Source organism: Panthera uncia, chromosome B1 (assembly GCF_023721935.1).
Source record: "Panthera uncia isolate 11264 chromosome B1, Puncia_PCG_1.0, whole genome shotgun sequence".
Lineage (NCBI taxonomy): Eukaryota > Metazoa > Chordata > Mammalia > Carnivora > Felidae > Panthera > Panthera uncia.
In genome coordinates this window covers 147,034,256-147,053,741 of record NC_064811.1, presented here as the reverse complement: position 1 = coordinate 147,053,741, position 19,486 = coordinate 147,034,256, and the positions used below count along the sequence as shown (strand labels likewise).

At 43.1% G+C, this 19,486-nt stretch overlaps 1 long non-coding RNA gene across 3 annotated transcripts in view; it reads left to right on the top strand.

The window, feature by feature from the left end:
• The window catches only part of LOC125923217 (uncharacterized), a 29,706-nt gene extending 10,952 nt beyond the window's left edge, over positions 1-18,754 (top strand). For all 3 annotated transcript variants that reach the window (XR_007457956.1, XR_007457955.1, XR_007457954.1), the window contains 3 exons: positions 4,735-5,409; positions 5,743-5,916; positions 18,659-18,754. This is a non-coding gene — a long non-coding RNA (uncharacterized LOC125923217). The remainder of the gene's footprint in view (positions 1-4,734; positions 5,410-5,742; positions 5,917-18,658) is intronic.
• Positions 18,755-19,486: the final 732 nt, after the last annotated feature.

The window sequence follows — 19,486 nt, the reverse complement described above, 5'->3', positions numbered from 1 at the left end:
TTACTGCTTCCTTAATTGGTCGGGTTACACTGGTTGAATCCCCAGGCCTTAGTACATGGGGCACTTAAATATTTACCGAATGAATACTGAATGAACTAAGTGAAGACAGTAGCCTGCAAACCACTCTTAGACCCTAGTCTAGACAAGACTTAGGTGCAGTGGCTAAAAGTTGGGGCAGTTTGCTTTCGGAATTTCTCCAGATGACATCTCAGAATGTCAGCGTTCATTAAAATGATCTAATTCAACTTCTGAATTTCTCTGAAGATGAACTGAGACCCAGAAAGGTAAAGTTATTTGCTCAGGGCGCACAGCTGGGATGGAACAGGGGAAGTGCCCTCTTTCCCATGCCTAGTGCCCACAGGGCTCACTACCCCCACATTACCCTCAGTGGAAGGACAAGCTGGATAATTTCCTCTTTTAGCTTCTCCCATTAAATGGATCCCTATCATCACCTCTGAAAAATGATATTCTCCTTCAGCGAATTTACATGTAGCGTTAATATTAAAAGGAGGGGTAAATTCTTAGAGCCCCCATTTAAAAGAAGAAGCATGCTGTCACCAGAACTTGCAGCTTTTTCTAATACAGTATTAATGATGGTGGGGGAAGGAAACACACTACACATGGAGCTGATTACACATGAATCTTATCACATCATCCGGTGTTCTGATGACTTACCTGACTCATACAGAGACCAGTAGGCAAATTACCTGACATGTAGTTCGAAAATCTGTACTTTGGACCTGGCTTTGTCATCAACCTGCTGCATATCTTGACCGATTTCGCTGGATCTATTTCTCTCCCTCATGTATATACAACATACACACACGCACGCACACACACACACACATATGCATATATATGTATATATGTACACACATGTGTGTATTATGTGTAGACAATATAATATACACACATCTATTGATTTTTAATCTAGGTGGTCTATTCATAAATCCAATTTCTGTTCTTACATTCTCTGATGCTATCACGTGTCAACATACAGTGAACCCCTTACCCATACCAGATGGAAAAGCAACAGAGGATAGAACGCTGTTTATTCTTGTGTTAGGACTGAGTGAATGCTAACCTTGCAGAACGCTTTAGAGATGCTCCTGCCCCTTCCTTCATCCTGGAGCCCAGGGTGCTGATTTCCCCAGATTGCACAGCTGGAGAGCCTGGGGTAGCTTCTTAGTCGGGGCGCCTTACTCCCTGAAGAGAGTTAGCTGCAAATATGGGGGTCCACCAGTCTCCATGACCGGTTTAGCTGAGTATGGATCAACTCTCTAGGATACTTCCTTCTACCACTCCATCATCCACATTCCTCACCCCACGTTCTCATTCAAACCAAGAATAATTTAGCCAAAATATAATAGTCTTGGGTTCAGAAGGGCAAATTTAAAGCAAAACTGGAAGTCTGTACCATTTTACTTGGGCAGTGCTCCTTTAAATATATCAGCTCTGTTGCATGGGACTTTGAGCCTTCAAGGGCCATTGGGACAAGGTGATGTTTCCTCTAATGAGGAGTATAGCAGCTAGTCTTACTTGTGTTTAGAGTTTGAATCCAACATAAGACAAAAACTCGAGTCAACTTTAATAACGAGGCAAAATAATAATTAGAGTAAAGCCAGTGTTCAGAATTCTATGCAACTGATCCTTTCCTGTCACACAACAAACTCCCAAATTATCAATGTTGGGCGTGCGTGGAGAGGCTAACAAATTACCCACCATTAAGTATAAGACAAAGCTGCTCTTGCTTGCTTTCGAGGAGCACCTTCTCAATGTGAGACAATGACTTGGGCAACTGTCTGCCACACTGAAAATGAAGTCTAGGGCACTTTGTCCCTCCTGCCTGCCTGGCCCTGGTTGACCTGGACTAGGCTGATGCTGCCTAGTTGGAATCCAGAGTGTCTCAAGGAACAGTTGTGATCTGTTTTCCCTGGGTGTGGAGTGGAACAGGCAGTTTTCAAGGCACTGAAACAGCCTTTTCTTCTATCACCTTCATGCTGGGGGACCTTGATGACTTAGGGGCTAAAAGAACCCCACAGGGCACCATGTTTGAGGAATCTCCCTTCGCAAAGGCTTAAGCAGGTGGGAATAGGCTGTCCAACCCAGACAGCCAATCCAGGATGTTGTCCTAGGCATGCAGAGAAAGGATGGAACTGAAAATTCCGCCAACTGGAGGTAGATATGTTGCCTCTTGTGTATAGTAGAAAGTGGTCTCCTGCCATTCCTCTTAAACATCAGCCTCAGGATCCTCTTTTGGACCTTTCCGTATATGAAAGCCACTCCCTAAGCACTACTTAATCGTCATACTTCCTTCCTTCGGCTGTTATGAGGATTAAATGAGAAAATCTACTGAAAGTGCTTTTCACAGTGCCAGATACATAGCAAGTACTCAGTGCATGGTCGCAATTATTATTTGCCATTCTATGATTTCCTTTGAGGTTAATGACATATTTCTCTACAATTCAGACCTTTTCTTGGAACACTAGACCTGAATAGCCAGCTCCCTACTGGAGGTCACTTACGTGCAGGTGGACCTAGATTCGTAGAACCCACTCTGCTCAAAACAGATTGGATTTCTAGTCCCTGTTGTACACTGCGAGTGGCTCTACCACCAATTAGGCCAGCTCCTTGGCTATTACCAGTTCCTCCTAAATATCTCTCAGATCCACCCGCAACAACCTCCTGCCTTAGTAATGACAAATATTAAATTTTGTCTGCATCATTACATCATTTCTCCTCTGCCAGGGTATTCTCCAGTCTGTCCTCACAGCAGCTGGAGTGATCTTTATGTAATGCAATTTGATCGTGTCATTTCCCTACTTTAAATATTTTCTTCATTCCCTAGAGACATCAGGAAAATCCAAATGCCGAGTATAGGGCGCTCTTTATCCTCTCCTTTCTCCCCCCGCCCCGCCCCCACTTTCCCATCACACATGCTAAGCCCTAGCTCTCTTGAACGACACTGAGTTTCTTTTGCCTTTGTGTCTTTGCACGCATTGTCTTTCTGGCTGGTACACAGCTCCCTCCTTCATTAGACTCCTGCAGCTTGTGCTTCAAGATTCCGCCTGGCTGTTCTCTTCTAGGAAGCCTTCACCAAGCCTCAGGCTGATTACAGAGTTTTTATCCTACAAGATTGCAATTTCTCTTCTCCACTAGGTGTGAATTCCTTGAGGGCAGTGGAATAAATCTTGAATCTTTGTGGCCATAAGAACACAGTAGGTGTTTGCCACATATTTGCCGAATATAGGAAGGGCCCAGAATTAGAATAAAGGACTGGTTCTATAGCTTCATATCATCATCAAATTTTGGGGTAAGTTATCTTTCGGAGCCTCGGTTTTCTCCTCCGTAAGGTGAGAACTAATGGTACCCCCTAATATTGTCAAGATTAAAAGAAAAGTGAATGCAAGTCTTCTGTAAACTGTGTAGCACTGTACCTGAGTCATTGTGATAGTAAGTGCAGACCCACACTTCCCATACATGTACACATTTTCATACATGCACTTGATATGTACCTATTCTATGCATCCATGTGTCTGTGTTTGTGCACCTGCATGGTTACGTGGAAAAGCAGTTTCCAGACATACCTTTCTCTAGATCCCACCCTTTAAAGTCATGATGAATAATAGGTAGATGAATACTTTTGATAACTAGTCTAGGTTCTAGATAAAACATTTTGTAGCAGTACCCTCGAAATATTAGTCATTCTGTGATTTCATTATATCCAAACACACAAATACAAACAGTGCATATTTATAGAGCACTGAATGGGTAATAACAGCCCATTACTATTTTCCCTATGACTATTATTGTACCTTCCTACTAAAATAACACTGAAGCACTTTCCCTCCAAAGGGAAAGGTTTTCTTTTCTTTTCTTTTTTTTCTCTTCCTTCCTTCCTTCCTTCCTTCCTTCCTTCCTTTCTTTCTTTCTCTTTCTTTCTTTCTCTTTCTTTCTTTCTTTCTCTTCCTTCCTTCCTTCCTTCCTTCCTTCTTTCTTTTTCTTTTTTACATGGGTCACTTGGAGCAGTTATTGAAGGCATTGTTTCCCCCATTTTGCATGTGAACAAACCGAGGCACAGATTTGTTTCACAAAATGCCTCCTTTCCAATGTTGCAACCGAGTGGAGATCAGAACCCTAGGATGCCCTCTCTCCCGTCTTCTTTCTTTTTCCACGGGCCAGTGTAGGAAGTTTGCACAGAGTGATTGATAGAAACGAGCCAGAGCTGGCCAATGTGTAAACTGATTGGTGCTTATGTGTAACGCTTTGAATTGCCACAATTATTTCTGCACATTGGGCCTGCCTTAAATGTGGAATCCGCTATTCCAACATCAGTTCCCGGGTTTTGTTTTTTTTTTAGTTCCCGGCAGGGTAATTGCCTCTCCTTCCGTAGCGCGCAGTTGCCAGCTGCCCGGCTGCCCTGGGAGCTTTGAAGTGGAAGGCGCACCACGGCTTTTCTAAACGCCCCTCATGCGCGCGCTGGAAAGGAGGGCGCTGGGTCATCCTCAACCTCATCCACCTCCGGATCCCGTTCTTCTTTAAAAAGCCAGGTGGCGCCAACTCTCAACCCCTGCTAGAGCTGGAGGATCTTCCTGCCGCGCTCGGGGTGGGGGGAGGAGAGTTGGAAGAAGGGCACCACCTCAGGCCCGCTCTTTCGCTCTGCGCCCTCCGCTCTGCGCTCTCGGCTCTGCGGAAAGGGACACGTGCTTTTCTCTTCTTCCGCACCCCTCGCAGGATGACGGCAAGCCTAAAGGGAAACGAGGTGTCCTGTGTGCCACATGGAGCTCGGGGAACGGAAATAATTAAAGCCATGAGGTTTCCTGGCTCTACGCGGTGTTTACGGTGGGTTTTGATTTGGGGAAGGAGAGCGAGGAGAGGTTAAGGCCGGTTCCAATCTGCCAGCATCCTGTATCGGTCTGTGCAGCAGATGACGAGTGCGTCCGGGAGGGCTCGCGCCCCTCGGTGTGCGCGTAGCGGGGGGTGCAAGATCGTGTCTCTGGGTGTCGTGTGGGGTGGCGTACCTACTCCGAAGTAACAGAGTAGGTGCATGTTAATTTCAAAAAAAAAAGTAGAAATCCTCCCAGCTGGGAAAGGAGGGCTCTAAGATCCCTCGTATGACAGCGGAGGGTCTGAAGCTATTAAGGAAGGCACCCGTTTTAGTTTTCAAACCCCATTTTTATTCTTGCAATGTTTCCAGTCTTTGAACTACTGTCGTTTAACAGGGAGAAGGAAGAGACTCCATTATACAAGCATATCGGCTTACTTGATCTAAACCAAACACCGCTGAACAAAAATGTTGGTTGAAGCCTAGCAAATAACTACTAATCCGGTAACGAGAATTTAGCCATACGCAAGTGCTGCTGTTGCAAATCATCACCAAATTCGAAGTTAAGATGAACTCAATAAAAGGTTGTTTTTTTTTTTCTCCTTTTCAATTCGCAGGAATACTAAAAGTAGAGTTGGTATCATGGCCTATAGCAATTTTAAGATTTTAATTGAAATGACAGTAACATACATACAAACACACAGAACACTCAACAACATTAGTAATGATGACAGTGTGCTATTAATGCTGCTTTTTATATGGTGCTGGTGGTGTTTATTACAGTGTGCGCTTCAGAGCAGTGTTTCTCATACTGCAGGTTGCCAACCATTAGTGACTCATGAAATCAGCACCGTGGGATTTTGATCAGTATTTTTTTTTAATTTTTTTTTTAACGTTTATTTATTATTGAGAGACAGAGAGAGCCTGAGCAATGGAAGAGCCAAGAGACGGGAGACACAGAATCCGAAGCAGGCTCCAGGCTCTGAGCTGTCAGCGCAGAGCCCAACGCGGGGCTCAAAGCCGCAAACCGAGAGATCATGACCTGAGCCAAAGTCAGATGCTTAACCGACTGAGCCACCCAGGCGCCCCTGGTCAGTACTTTTTTTTTTTTACAGGAAATGGGAAAGACTAAAAAATATCAGAAGTATGTAAGAATAAATAGTCTCTCATAAATCTTCCCCCCCCCCCCATTTATGTGTTGTATGTATGTACTGGGTCACAATGTAAAATGTATTTCTTATCGTGGACTACATTAAAAAGGAGCTTGAAAGCTGTGGTTTTAGAAAAATCCTTGTTCCTCTAGGCAGGTTCCCATCAGTACTATGCTTTTTGACTGGGGGGTGCAAAGCTAAAGCCCCTGCTGCCCCTGCTGATGCTCTACGCTGAGCTAGAGTGGGTATTTTTTTTTTTTTAACGTTTATTTATTTTTGAGACAGAGAGAGACAGAGCATGAACGGGGGAGGGTCACAGAGAGAGGGAGATACAGAATCTGAAACAGGCTCCAGGCTCTGAGCTGTCGGCACAGAGCCCGACGCGGGGCTCGAACTCAAGGACCGCGAGATCGTGACCTGAGCTGAAGTCGGACGCTTAACCGACCAAGCCACCCAGGCGCCCCTAGAGTGGGTATTTATCACCCTTGCAGATTCCACGCTGAGCATGACCCACAATGCAAATAAGATTGGGAAGTGGGTGCTCAGTTGTTTTTTCTTTTTTAATTAATATAATTTTATTTTATTTTATTTTATTTTATTTTATTTTATTTTATTTTATTTTATAAGTAATCTCTAAGCCCAACCGGTCTGGGACAACCGGGCTACCGACTAAGCCAGCCAGGCACCCAGGTATCCAATCTTAAAATCTCAACGTGGTTCTTTCCTGATTGCGAAGACTATACCAGATAAGAGGTGGAGGCAGGCTTCAGGCCCCAGGGAGAAGATAGGCAGGAAAGGATCACGTGGAGCCCCAGGCCTCAGAGAGGAATGGTAGCAGGAGGAAGGTTACCATAGGGATCTTGAAGCAAAGACCCAAGCACAAGCCTGCTTATTCAAACTAGGTGTGGGAGGACGGTCTCTCTCTCCCAAAGGGTGGGAGGAGGGGTGGCTGGAGTCATGTGTTTTGGAAAAGAGACTCATCTTTTTTCCTTTAATTTTTTAAATGTTTTTATTTATTTTTGAGACAGAGACAGAGCATGAGCAGGGGAGGGGCAGAGAGAGAGGGAGACACAGAATCTGAAGCAGGCTCCAGGCTCCGAGCCATCAGCACAGAGCCCGACACGGGGCTCGAACTCACAGACCGTGAGATCATGACCTGAGCTGAGGTCAGACACCCAACCGACTGAGCCATCCAGGGTCCCCAAAGAGACTCATTATCTTAACAAGAGCAGGTAGAATAACCTTCAACCCTGAGAAGCAAGTTAGGAGCTCAGTGATTGATGTTGGGAGTGAGGAATGCTTTTGTCCCTCCTCCTCTCTGTCCCAGCGTTGCAGAGGAGCAGATACTATTACTGTTTTAGGGCACTGATTAAACCATATTTGCTACAGGCCAGGTCATTTTGTGTTTAAAGGTAATGGCTCCCTTTGGCTCTTTCTCCTATTTCCTGGTAAGTGGACCTACTGGGTACAGCCTGCCCTAAGGGATGGCAACCCTTAATTGGTTTAAGCCACTAAACCATTAAGCCCTTTTAATGTCAACCATTTAAGGGTTGACATCCCTTTCTCACTTCAAATACTAGGACTAGTTAGCTGAGCTGAGACTCACTTGGGTGTGGCCTTCCCTTTCTCTCTTCATCTGGTCATGGCTTTGGGTTCCTCCATCATGTGGTCAGCCCCAGGGAGAAGAGATGTTGTTTTGGACTTTGGGAGAGATGGACCTACCACAGGCCCCATTTAGCTTGACTACAGCTCTGCGCTGAGATGTATGCTGTTTTCGCCCCTAGTAATCCTCCGGGCACTGTTTTCCATGTTTTGTTGTTCCAGAAACATCCAATTCCCTATAGCAGTTGTTCTCAAACTTAACGTGCATCAAGTCGCCTGGGGAGCTTTTTAAACCACAGTCTGCAGGGTTCCACACCTAGTTTTGAATTACCAGGTCTGGGGTGGGGCTTGAGGACTTGCCTAACAAGTTCCCAACCGATCCTGCTGCTGCTGTCCCAGGACCAACCTTGAGAACCGTTTTGCTCCATAAAATTCTGAGAAGGGTGTGGAATAGGAAGGTGACTTACGGGGAAAGATAAAAGCACTCCAGTCATCTTTGCAGCAGGGATTCAGGGTACAATCTAGGTTCTGAGAATGAAATGCAGTCACATAGGATTGAAAGGCAAAAAAGAGCACACTCCCTTCCTTTAGCTTTGTGGGTGCCTAAGAGGGCTCTGGAAGGCACGAGTGTGGGCAGTGGCTGCATTCCAAGGTTCACTGTTTAGTCACCAGCTTTGTGGTGAGGGGGACTCCTCCAGCCCTTCCACTTGATTAACTTCTTTAAATCCCTCTGAGTTTGAAAGATCTAGAGTGTCTTCTGTTTCCTGTGTTAAACCCTGACTGACCCAGGGAACAAAGCTATGTGGGTGCTTTGTACCTGAGGTCTGGATTAGTGTGGGCAGACGGTGGCTGGCAGAGACCCTGTGGGTGGTGAGATGACTGTCCTTAGCTGGGGGAAATTTGGGAGTGGTGAGCCTGATCCCAGAGAACCTGCCTGCTATCAAGAGGGGGGTGTGCTGAACGGCTCTCATCTTGTTCTGCCTGTCTCACAACATAGCCTCACTTCTGCTGGTTCCTGTTCTGATTTTCACAGCAAAGCAGGAAAGACAGGAATTTTGGGAGAGTTCAGGCAAAAAATTTATACTAGGGCTCAGTGACTCTGTCCGGTCAATTTTGATGCTTGATTGTGTACTGTCCTGTACTGTGCTCTAACTTCTGGGCATTCACTCCATGATGAGGTTATAACCTGTTGAAGGCAAGGTAATGAGTTTTCAGTTTCTGACCTGAGAGTAAATGCTGAGTTACTTGGGCAAATCTGCTTCACCCGGTGTGATCTGGGAGCTGAGTGGACATTGCAAATTTCTGCTGCAGTACAGAGAATGGGACCGTCCCCTCTGTCCCCCTTGCTGCCTAAAACCCCACCTTAGGGCCCTGAACCTGCAGATATTATTCAGGAGCTGATTCTGTGACTCATCAGTTCTTCCTGAGCAGAGACAAGAGCGAATATATATCACTTAACTAATTTCTATCCAGAAGGAGTTGATTGCTCTGCTAACCGTGTCTTTGTTCACAAATGCATGGTACCTCTCTCTGCAGGAGGCACACACATCCCCACTCTGTGGCACACAGCTGTGGTCATGAGACTGGCCCTGGTCAATGAAGTAGGCGTGGAAATGACTGTCTTTGGTCTTTAGTCCCTCTAACCACATTCAGCAATGATGCAGATACATACATCTATCTAGTGGCTCCAGATAGAGGCGGGGGCCCCAGAGTAAAGAGTGTGGAGCAGGGCTGTAGGAATCCAGAATGGACATGTTGCTAAACCTTCTGTTTTTATATTAATTCTGTACTGGTTAATTTACTTCCATGAAGTGGTTGAGATTCTAGAGGCCTAGTGAATCACACCTCTCATCCTAGCCTGAGTTTGGTCCCAAAGGGCTGGACTGGGCATGCCCAGGTCCTTCTTCCAAATGTACCAATCAAATTGCCCCTCCACCTTCACAGGGGCGAGAGGGGGGCAGGGCATTACTCCAAAGGAGGTCCTACCCTCAGAAAACTTTAGGCAAGGGAAATAGAGGTTTCTGAAGAGACTTTGTAGAATTATATTGCTCTATGAATCTAAAAGATTTTGTCAGAAATAGAAATATTAGGAGAGGCCATAAATAAGTTAACTTTTGTCTCATTTTTATTCTTGCATCTATGAAGGCCTGGGGGAAACATTCATGTGACAGATCAAGGGCATTGAAATAAAAGTTTAGGCAATGGTAATCCTAATGGTTACATTAAATAAAGGTAACGCATTAGCACATAGCTGCAATCGGGAAGCTACTCTATAGAAAATGAGACCCAAGGCCTGAACGTTAATATGGCGGACTTTCTGCCAAGACGTGCCTCGCTCCAAGGGCCTGGCCCACTGTTAATTGATGGCCTGTGGCTCCCAGCACAGTGCTCTGCTCTGGCTGCTGGGCCTGAGGGACAAGGGGTTGTTTTGAAACCCAGTTTCTTAATGAAGCAGATCCCAACCCTGAAATGTGCAAGAAAATAATCTGAAAGTGTGATGAAAAACTGGTCTATTGAAAAGTCAGTGACCTTTCCAGTGTTGATTTTAAGATAATAGATTTGTTTTATTTGACACTTTGGTAAATGATACAATAAAACATAAAAAGGTCAAAGAAATTACCCAGTGTGTTTCATGTCCTGCAGCCTGGCATATCTACACTATATGCTTGCAAATAACAATTATTATTAGCGAAATTTTGTTGCAAATTTTGGCTTGGACTGTTTTGGAGTGCCAGACTTTTAGGCGCAATCACAGAATTGGCAAGATTTGAGGGATTATTATTATTTTTTTTTTTACTGATTTAATAGCATTTTTCTTTATTGTCTCCATAATCACCTGCTTTATGAACTGTGGCAAGAGCTGATGTTGCAACTGGTTAATTTTCTTAGAACCCAAATGCATTTATATTTTTCCATCTTTTGATTTCCATCATTTCTGGGAATTGTTAGTCGATGGAATAAAAAGAGAATACATTATAAACAATTCAAAACACCAAAAACAAAATTCCTTGGACCTTTTACAGATACCACACATGCAAATAAATGTGGCTTTGCATTCCAATGGCATTCGAGTGGGGATTACATTTTCCTCATTAACCTCTTTGTTAACCAAACAGTATTGCTTTTCAAGCCTGTTTTATAGAAATCAAGTTTGACATTTTAAATTGATTCACACTGACTCCGTTCAAGTGAAGAGGTAGAATGTCTTCTTTTGATCCTGGTCATTTGGGCAATCCTGGTTGAATTGCACCAAAGTAGCCTACTGGTTTAGGATGAAACCGGGAGATTGGATTGCTTGCAAAACCAAAACATGAGAGGTACTAAGTGTGCTTTGTGCTGCATTTCCAAGGAAAGAGGGAGAAGAAGCAAGAGTGATGTGCACCTGAGATCTGAACGTGCCCGCTTTCCTATGGCAAACGGTTTCTAAAAAGAACGTACTTATTTCTAATTGAAAGAATACTAGATCTGTTTTCCATCAGTCATAACCAGTAATTCCTCTGCTAATATGTGAACCTTAATGTGAAGCAGTGGGAATCTTCTCTTTTCTCGAGGAGAGCCGACAGAGTTGCTCAGAACGATTGCACAATTTTTGTAGGAGGAGAAATGTAACTTGAGTATTTTTAAAGCTTCTGTAAACACTCCTGCACGAAGCTGCAGTTTTTGCAGTGTGTATTGTTTTCGGTGTTGGTATTTGGCAGTGGATGATGAAATATTTGTGTGTTTATAGGTCTGTCTAGCTAAGTAAGATGAAAAGAGACCTTAAAGTAATTCTCAGCCTGAGTTAAACCTACCAATTTTGGGAAATCCCGTATCGGTTGTGTTCACTGTGCCCTTAGCTCCGTCTTGTTTTGGCAGGCGTTCTCTTTCATTCCACCATCGTCTCATGCATTGTTTTTAAACTCCCGTAATCCCAGCTCAAGATGGCATGAGTTAGAGTCGGGGAGAGGACCAACACTAGTTTTCTTAGTGTCCACGGTTTCAAAGCACGCCCTTTCGTGTCACTCGACACCATTTTCTGCATGTGCTTTCTTTAGAACGTGGAAGAACACGTTATCGAGAGTTTGTCCGATGAAAGCAAATTGCCAGACATTTGCAAAACTGAATTATTGACAGAATGCGTGTGATTCCGCGAGGGCCTGCTTGATTGAAAGCAGCCGCAGTGTTTCAACATGAGAATGTGGCGTATCCTTTCTGTTCTCTGTTTTTAGATTGCTATAGAGCACACCTCTGGACCTCCGCCGTCCCCAGATAGCAGTTTCTACACAGCTAACTCAGAACAGACTAGAGCTAGCGCTTTGGGACACTGGATGCCTCTCATGCCCCAAGCGAACATTGGGACAGTCGCATCCTCGCGTTCTCCCAGGGGCGTCTCTAATTCCCAGGAGGCTGAATGCCTGCCGTGCCGGACGCGGCCTACCCACCAAGCTGCACAGGCACGCCCCTCGGCTCCCAGCTTGGGCTGTGGTTGCTGAGACACAGCCCTGCCCTCAGTAGGCCCTTTGAAGAGATGCGTATTCAAGTCCTGCAGCTTCGGGGTTGATGTGTCGCTCACCCTCAGAGGCCCCAGTTTGGCTGACATTCAGCCTACCTCTGAGAACGACCCCTAAAATCGGCTCTGCCACTAACCAGAAGCAAGGCCGTTTCTATGGTGAAAGAACCATCGCCTCATGGAAAATTGCCTTTGCAATTTTGCAAAATTGCATTTTGCATTGGTAATAACTACCAATGAGAGTTTAAGATTTTTTTCAGAAGCCCAAATGTGTGATGCGTGTAACGTGTGGTAAGAGTTTCGAAGATCGAATGTATTTGACATCCCAATTGCCTTTTGACGAGTGGAGAATGGGCATCCTGAAAACTGACCAAAGAAGGAGAAACCATTTGGCTTCATTTTCTCATTTTAAATATACTTCCTTTGTCAAATGACTCCCTTAACTAATAAGGGAAACCATCGAGGGCAATGTAGTTCATCTTTATTTGGAATTTCAGAAAAGCTAATGTCCCTAATGTCTTCTGAACTTTTCAAAGGACCTTTTGCTGTCTAGTTTCGTCTTTTTTTTTTTTAATTTTTATTCATTTTATGTGTTTTTTTTAAGAGAGTGTGTGTGCAAGATGGGGAGAGGGGCAGAGGGACAGAAATTGAGAGATTGAGAGAGAGAGAGAGAGAGAGAGAGGGAGAGAGAGAGAATCCCAAGCAAGGTCCTCACACAGTGCAGGGTCCCAGCTTGGGGCTGGATCCCACTACTGTAAGATCATGACCTGAGCTGAAATCCAGAGTCAGGCGCTCAACCGACTGAGCCACCCAGGCGCCCGTGGCCTCATCTTGTTTAAAGATGTTAGAGCTGTGTTGAGGTTGATATCAACAATCAGAAAGTAATATCATGGTTCTGGTTGTCATTATCCTGTTTAGACACGCTAGAACTAGATTGCCTATGTTAAAACTTAATGGACTAGAGAAGCATCCAGAATCTTAATGATGGGGGCTTCCACTCTCCAGGCATCTGCCAGATGTCTCAATTTCTAAACTCACAACATCTGATAAATCCATGATTTGCCTCACTTAGTGTTCTCAGCCCTGGCTGCACATTAGAATAATCCCAGAATTAAAATTGGTTTTTTTGATAGGGAGGCTCCACCCATTCTAATTTAGTTAAAGCAGAATTTCTCAGGGTAGGTCCCCAGACTTCTTTTTTAAGTACCCCCAAATGATTTGAATGTGCAGCCAGGTTGAGAATCACTAACCCGCACGATAATTTCATCTTTCAGAAGGCAGAGGAAGTGATGAGGATTAACACCCTGCTTCTAATTCTGGCCGACTCAGAGGCCCTGTGTGGAAAATCAGAAGTGACAGGAATCCTGGAAGAGGGCCACCTGGCCATCAGAAAATTCCAGAGGGATGTGGTCACTGCCAGACACACACTTGGTTAGTGGGAGTTTTAAAATATCTCAGGAAATTATAAAAGCGGGACTTTGATCCCCACACCCCACCACCCTCCCATCTGAGATTCCAAAAAGAACAGGGGAGAGTCCTCAAAATAAAATTCGGATGCTACTATTGTAAATGGTCATAGACAGTGGGTGGGGTTGGGGGGAGGGGGAGGAAGAAGAAGAAAAGAAAAAGGAAAAGGAAGGAGGTAGCCAGAAAGATTTAGTGTGTTCCTGCAGGAAGGAACTTTCCTGCTGAAAGCGGATATATTTTTAGACGGTATATGTAAAATGTGAAAGATGATCTAGAAAAACAAGCATGGGTATAAAAACTCTGTCACGAATATGTGAGAGAGGAAAAGAGTCGGAAAGATTAAATCCAGAAGGAGGCTAACATCCTAGATGACGAAGAGGGCTGTTTGAAACAAATGCAAGCAAGTGTAGAATCCCTGCAGGGCTGTGATCGCTTCAGGTGGAGGTTGTGTCAATGGCGAAAATACAAGGTGGCCACACCCTCAGACGCCATTTTATTCTTTAGATGAGAAAGTGTGGGAGGAAGTTTGGTAAGAAGGAATTGAAAAATAAGATCACTGAGCAAATGCTAGCTGTCCTAAATAAGCTCAAGCACTGGAAATAACAGACCAGAACATTAATAGAATTTTCAGATGAAATTGCTTTAATCTTTAAAAACTAGGGAGAATGAAAGAGGAACCGCGAACTATAGACTCAAAGACCTGCTGGTTCTTCAGTTCAAAAATTCTAGAATTTACTTTTAAATGCAGTTTGAATGTAAGACTTGCCAAGTTAAATCCTACCTGTGACATAGTTCATGAAGAGACTGGAGACAGGAAGCATAAAAATTTGTTTGTTTGTTTGTTTGGTCATCTTTACACCCATTGTGGGGCTCTAACTCACGACCCCAAGAATAAGAGTCCCATGTTTTTCCAACTGTCCCAGCCAGGTGCCCCAGGAATCATAAAATTTTACATAATTCAAATTCAGAAGTTTACAACCTTTGAGAATTAGATAAACGCACTTTAGAAATGGCTAGATAGTATAGTATAACACACTATCCCAAAACTTAACAGCTTAAAACAGCTACTGTTAATTTGTTCAGACACAATTCGTTTCTGTGTCCATCTGGGTGGTTCTCCTGCTGGTTTTGTCTGGGATCACTCAGGTAGCTTCGGTCACGTATAGCTTAACTCAGGATAGACGGTCCCAGATTGCCTTAGTCACACGTTTGGCGGTTGTTGCTGGCTGTCAGCTGAACCATGTGTCTCCAGCAGGAGAGCAGGCTCTGATTTACATAGTAAGGGCAGCATTGCAAGACAACCCAAGCAGAAGCTGCAAGATCAAGGCTCCGAAGTCACATAACATCACTTCTGTCTGGTTCTAATCGGTCAGAGCGAGTCACGGGGCCACCTTAGATCAGTGGTCAGGGAAATAGAAAATACCTTTGAGTGAGAGGTGCCGAAACTCATATACCCAGTCTACCATACCCCTCCTCAAAAAAATGCTTCTATACTAATGCTTCTCCATGCTTCTATACATCAATATTTTAGTTTCAGGGGATCCATGGATCCTTCCAATCCAAGTTAAGAGCCTTTATTCTAACCATGGCATATTTAAATGAGGAAATTAAAGCCCAAGAAGATTAAAGATTTGCACAAAGTCAAACAGATATTTATGTAGTATACAAGCGTTTGAGTGTGCCTACCGTGGATGTCTTATAACTACCAATCCTGTGCCATTTTCATTATGCCCAATCGACAATCACTTTATTATTACAGGAAATGGATTTTAGCAATTTTATAAATCACCATTTGATTACCAGATCAGGATAATTTAAGTCAAATGTATGTAGGAAAATATAAGTATTTAATTGAATTAGCATACTCTATACATACATCCAGATTAGGAAAGTGGGCTGGTGAAAATATCTGTGAGGACCAAATTATGTAATTAATGTACAAACAGGCACAATTATGTACAAATTATGGGCATTTCCTGAAGTCTGACTCTCTTTTTACTGATAGGTAGTCTATGCTTCAACTAACTCATACTGAAAAGTTGATTACAACAGATACTTTGTGATGAGCAAGATCGTTTTCACTTTCAAACCATCTACTTAAAAGTCATTCATTAAGAAGAACAGCAAATAATCAATTATATTGATTGTAACTTACATAAAAACCAGGCACTATTGCCATTTCAAGTTTTTGGGTTTTTTCCTCATGAGATAAATATAATTAAAGGGAAGGTGATGTGGTTTAGTTTAAATTGTTGCCTTTTTGTTATTGTTCTTGCCAGTAGATGACTTTTCATGTGAGGGCCACAGGTTCTAGTTAATTTTTTTTTTAAATGATTAATATTTATATATTCATTTATTTTATTTTATTTTTATTTTATTTTTTGTTTGTTCCTTTTTTATTTATTTTTTTAAGTAGGCAACTTGCCCAACATGGGGCTTTAACTCATGACCCTGAGATCAAGACTAGCATGTTCTATCAACTGAGCCAGCTGGGCACCTCCACTTCATTATTATTATTATTATTATTGGTAGATTTGGCAGGTGTATCTGATCCACAGATGAGGAGAAACTAGTTTGAAACATCCAATTTTCAGATTATAAAAGTACGCTTTTTCTTTTTATCATAAGAATGTTCAAACATGCAGAGAAATAAGGGTGCCTGGGTGGCTCAGTCAATTAAGTGTCCGAATTCGGCCCAGGTCATGATCTCACAGTTCGTGAGTTCGAGCCCCGCGTCAGGCTCTGTGCCTACAGCTTGGAGCCTGGAGCCTACTTCGGATTCTGTGTCTCCCTCTCTCTCTCTCTCTGCACTTCCCCAGCTCATGCTCACACTCTGTCAAAAATAAATAAACTTAAAAAAAATTAAAAAAAAAACATGCAGAGAAATAGAAAAAAAAAAATAGTACAATAGATACCCATGAACCAATATAATCAATAGTTATCATTGTTCTATCTTTGCCTCATATGTTTTGTTGTTGTTGGACCATGTTAAAGTTAACCACCCCCAAGAACTTAGGTATACATCTGCGAAAAAATGAGCACATCCTTCTACATAACCAAATTATAACATATCCCACTTAATAAGTTAATACTAATTCCCTAGTATCATGTAATACCCAGTCCATATTTAAATTATAAGATTGACTGGAGTTACCATTAAAAAAAAATTATAATGTTGGTTTTATAGATTTTTTTTCCAATTTAGAATCCAGTTGAATAGCACATACAACAATTATGTCTTCAGTCTTTTTATTTTTATTTATTTATTTTTTTAATTTTTATTTGAGAGACAGAGCTCAAGTGGGGAGAGGAGCAGAGGGAGAGAGGGAAAGAATCACAAGCAGGCTCCACACTTAGTGTGGACCCTGGCACATGGCTCGATCCCACGACCCTGGGATCATGACCTGAGCCTAAATCAAGAGTTGGATGTTAAACTGACTGAGCCACCCAGGTGCCCCTTTAGTCTTTTTAAATCTAGAATATCATACATACACAGTTTCCACATGCCATGTTGGCTTTTTGAAGCGTTGAGGCCGATTGTCTTCTAGAACATCCAGTTCTGGACTTTTGATTCTTATTTTCTTTTCCTTTTTTTTTTCTTTTTCTTGCTTTTTTTTTTCTTTTTTTTTTTTTTTACAGTTTAGTTATTTATTTTTGTTTTTTTTAATTTTTTTAAATGTTTTATTTATTTTTTAATGTTTATTTATTTTTGAGACAAAGAGAGACAGAGCATGAACGGGGGATGGTCAGAGAGAGAGGGAGACACAGAATCTGAAGCAGGCTCCAGGCTCTGAGCTGTCAGCACAGAGCCCGACGTGGGGCTCGAACTCACAGACCGTGAGATCGTGACCTGAGCCGAAGTCGGAAACTCAACCGACTGAGCCACCCAGGTGCCCCACGTTTTATTTATTTTTGAGAGAGACAGAGACAGAGTGCGAGTGGGGGAGGGGCAGAGAGAAAGGAAGTCACAGAATCCGAAGCAGGCTCCAGGTTCTAAGCTGTCAGCACAGAGCCCCATGTGGGACTTGAACTCACGAACCCTGAGATCATGACATGAGCCGGAGTCGGACGCTTAACCGATGGAGCCACCCAGGAGCCCTAGTTATTTATTTTGAGAGAGAGTGCAAGGGGAGAAGGGCAGAGAGAGGGAGAGAGAGAATCCCAGGCAGGCTCCACACTGTCAGCACAGAGCCCCACACAGGGCTCAAACTGACAAACTGTGAGATCATGACCTGAGCTGAAATCAAGAGTCAGATTCTTAACCGACTGAGCCACCCAGGGCCCCCAATTCTTTTTTCATGGAGCTTAAACCTACTCCTCTATCTTCTGTCTGTCCCTTGGGTCTAGTCTTGATGAGATTTAGGGTATACGTTTTGAAGAAGAAGTGAGATTATCTGCTTCATATTGTGTGAGATCAGCAGCACATTAAAGCTTGCTGCCCCACTGCTGTTGACACCCAGTTTGATCCTTGAGTTAATGTGATGGCAAACATGCCTCTTTTCACTAATAAGATGCATTTTCCCTTTGTCAGTTAGTAGATCAATCAGGGGGGTGGTGTTTTGGCACCATGAAAAATTCAGTTCCCTAAAGTCAGGTGTTTTTTCAAAAACAACTCATTGTGCTTTGGGTTTTATAAAGGATTATATTCAGCTTTTCAAAGTTTTCATCTAGCTGGGTCTCTTCAACCTAAAATTATGAAAACAGACCAATGTCTGTATTAATCACTTAGGTACTAATTCATTCTCTGCTCACATCTTTGTCATTTGGGGTGCCATTTTGGTCTACAAGAGTCATGCACATCTGGGCTAGTAAATTGGGCCTTGGAGGGTTCCCAGAGCCATGTGTCGGTAGTTCTTTTATTCATTCATTTTATTGTACGATTACTACATGCCCCAGTTGAGAAATGGAGCTATGTAGAGGGTTATGGAAGTGAATGTCGTATTGCCATGAACAATGAAATGCAATCCCAGCAGCACCCACTGTACGAAGAAACCAAGCACTGACAGGAGGTATGATGGCCGCTAGGCTCTTACCATGAACTAACTGTGCCACACGTTGAAACTGAAGCGTGGGTCCCTCCGAGTAACTCCTTTGAGTAACTCCTTTGTTTCTTTTTTCCAAAAGGTCAGAAGACACGAGTGAAAAAATACCAGCAACCAAACATGGTGGTATCAAGCCTAATTAGGAATAAAAAAACCACATTTCTAAAATCTGTGTCTGTTCGTTTTCTTTATTTCATTAGTTTCGTTTCACCCTCATCTGTGATTCATTTGCCTTTCGTCATCTTCCACAATGGCTTCTGTAAGAATATCGGTCTTGAAACATACAACATGGCTCACACCCACTTCAAACATTGCTTAAAATCTCATTTATTATTTTGTGCTGTGGCCTCACTAAAAGCCAACGTTACCGAGACTGCAGAGCACATACTTCAATTCCCAGGGTAAGATGGGAAAGAGAGAGCAAGAGCAAGCCAGAGGGAGGGTTAAAACCATGAGATGCTCCACAGCAGACACGTGAGGAAAATAAGACAATTCAGAAGTTTTACAGCCAGCTATTCTCTAGACACAAGAAAACTGGAAACTGCCCAAACCTGGGCTCAGTAGAGGACAGAAGTGTGTTGAAGGCCAGGAGTGGTATTTTTTCCAGCAAGAGGTTACTTACTTAAGGACCTCATTCCCAGGATTACAAAGATTTGCCTGAGTAGCCCAGGGAGCACTTATCTGCAGGAGAATTAGTAAAATGGAGAGATGGGATTCTGTGTGAGCCACCTATTACCTGGGACTCTATTTAGAACTTGAAATGAACACTGGGAATACATATTATATATTACATACACATACATACATATTATGTATTACACAATACATATTACATTGGTATCAGCAGATGAAAACTATATTAAGTAGGAATTACATTTTTCTAATTAGCTTAACTTTTCAGATACTAAAA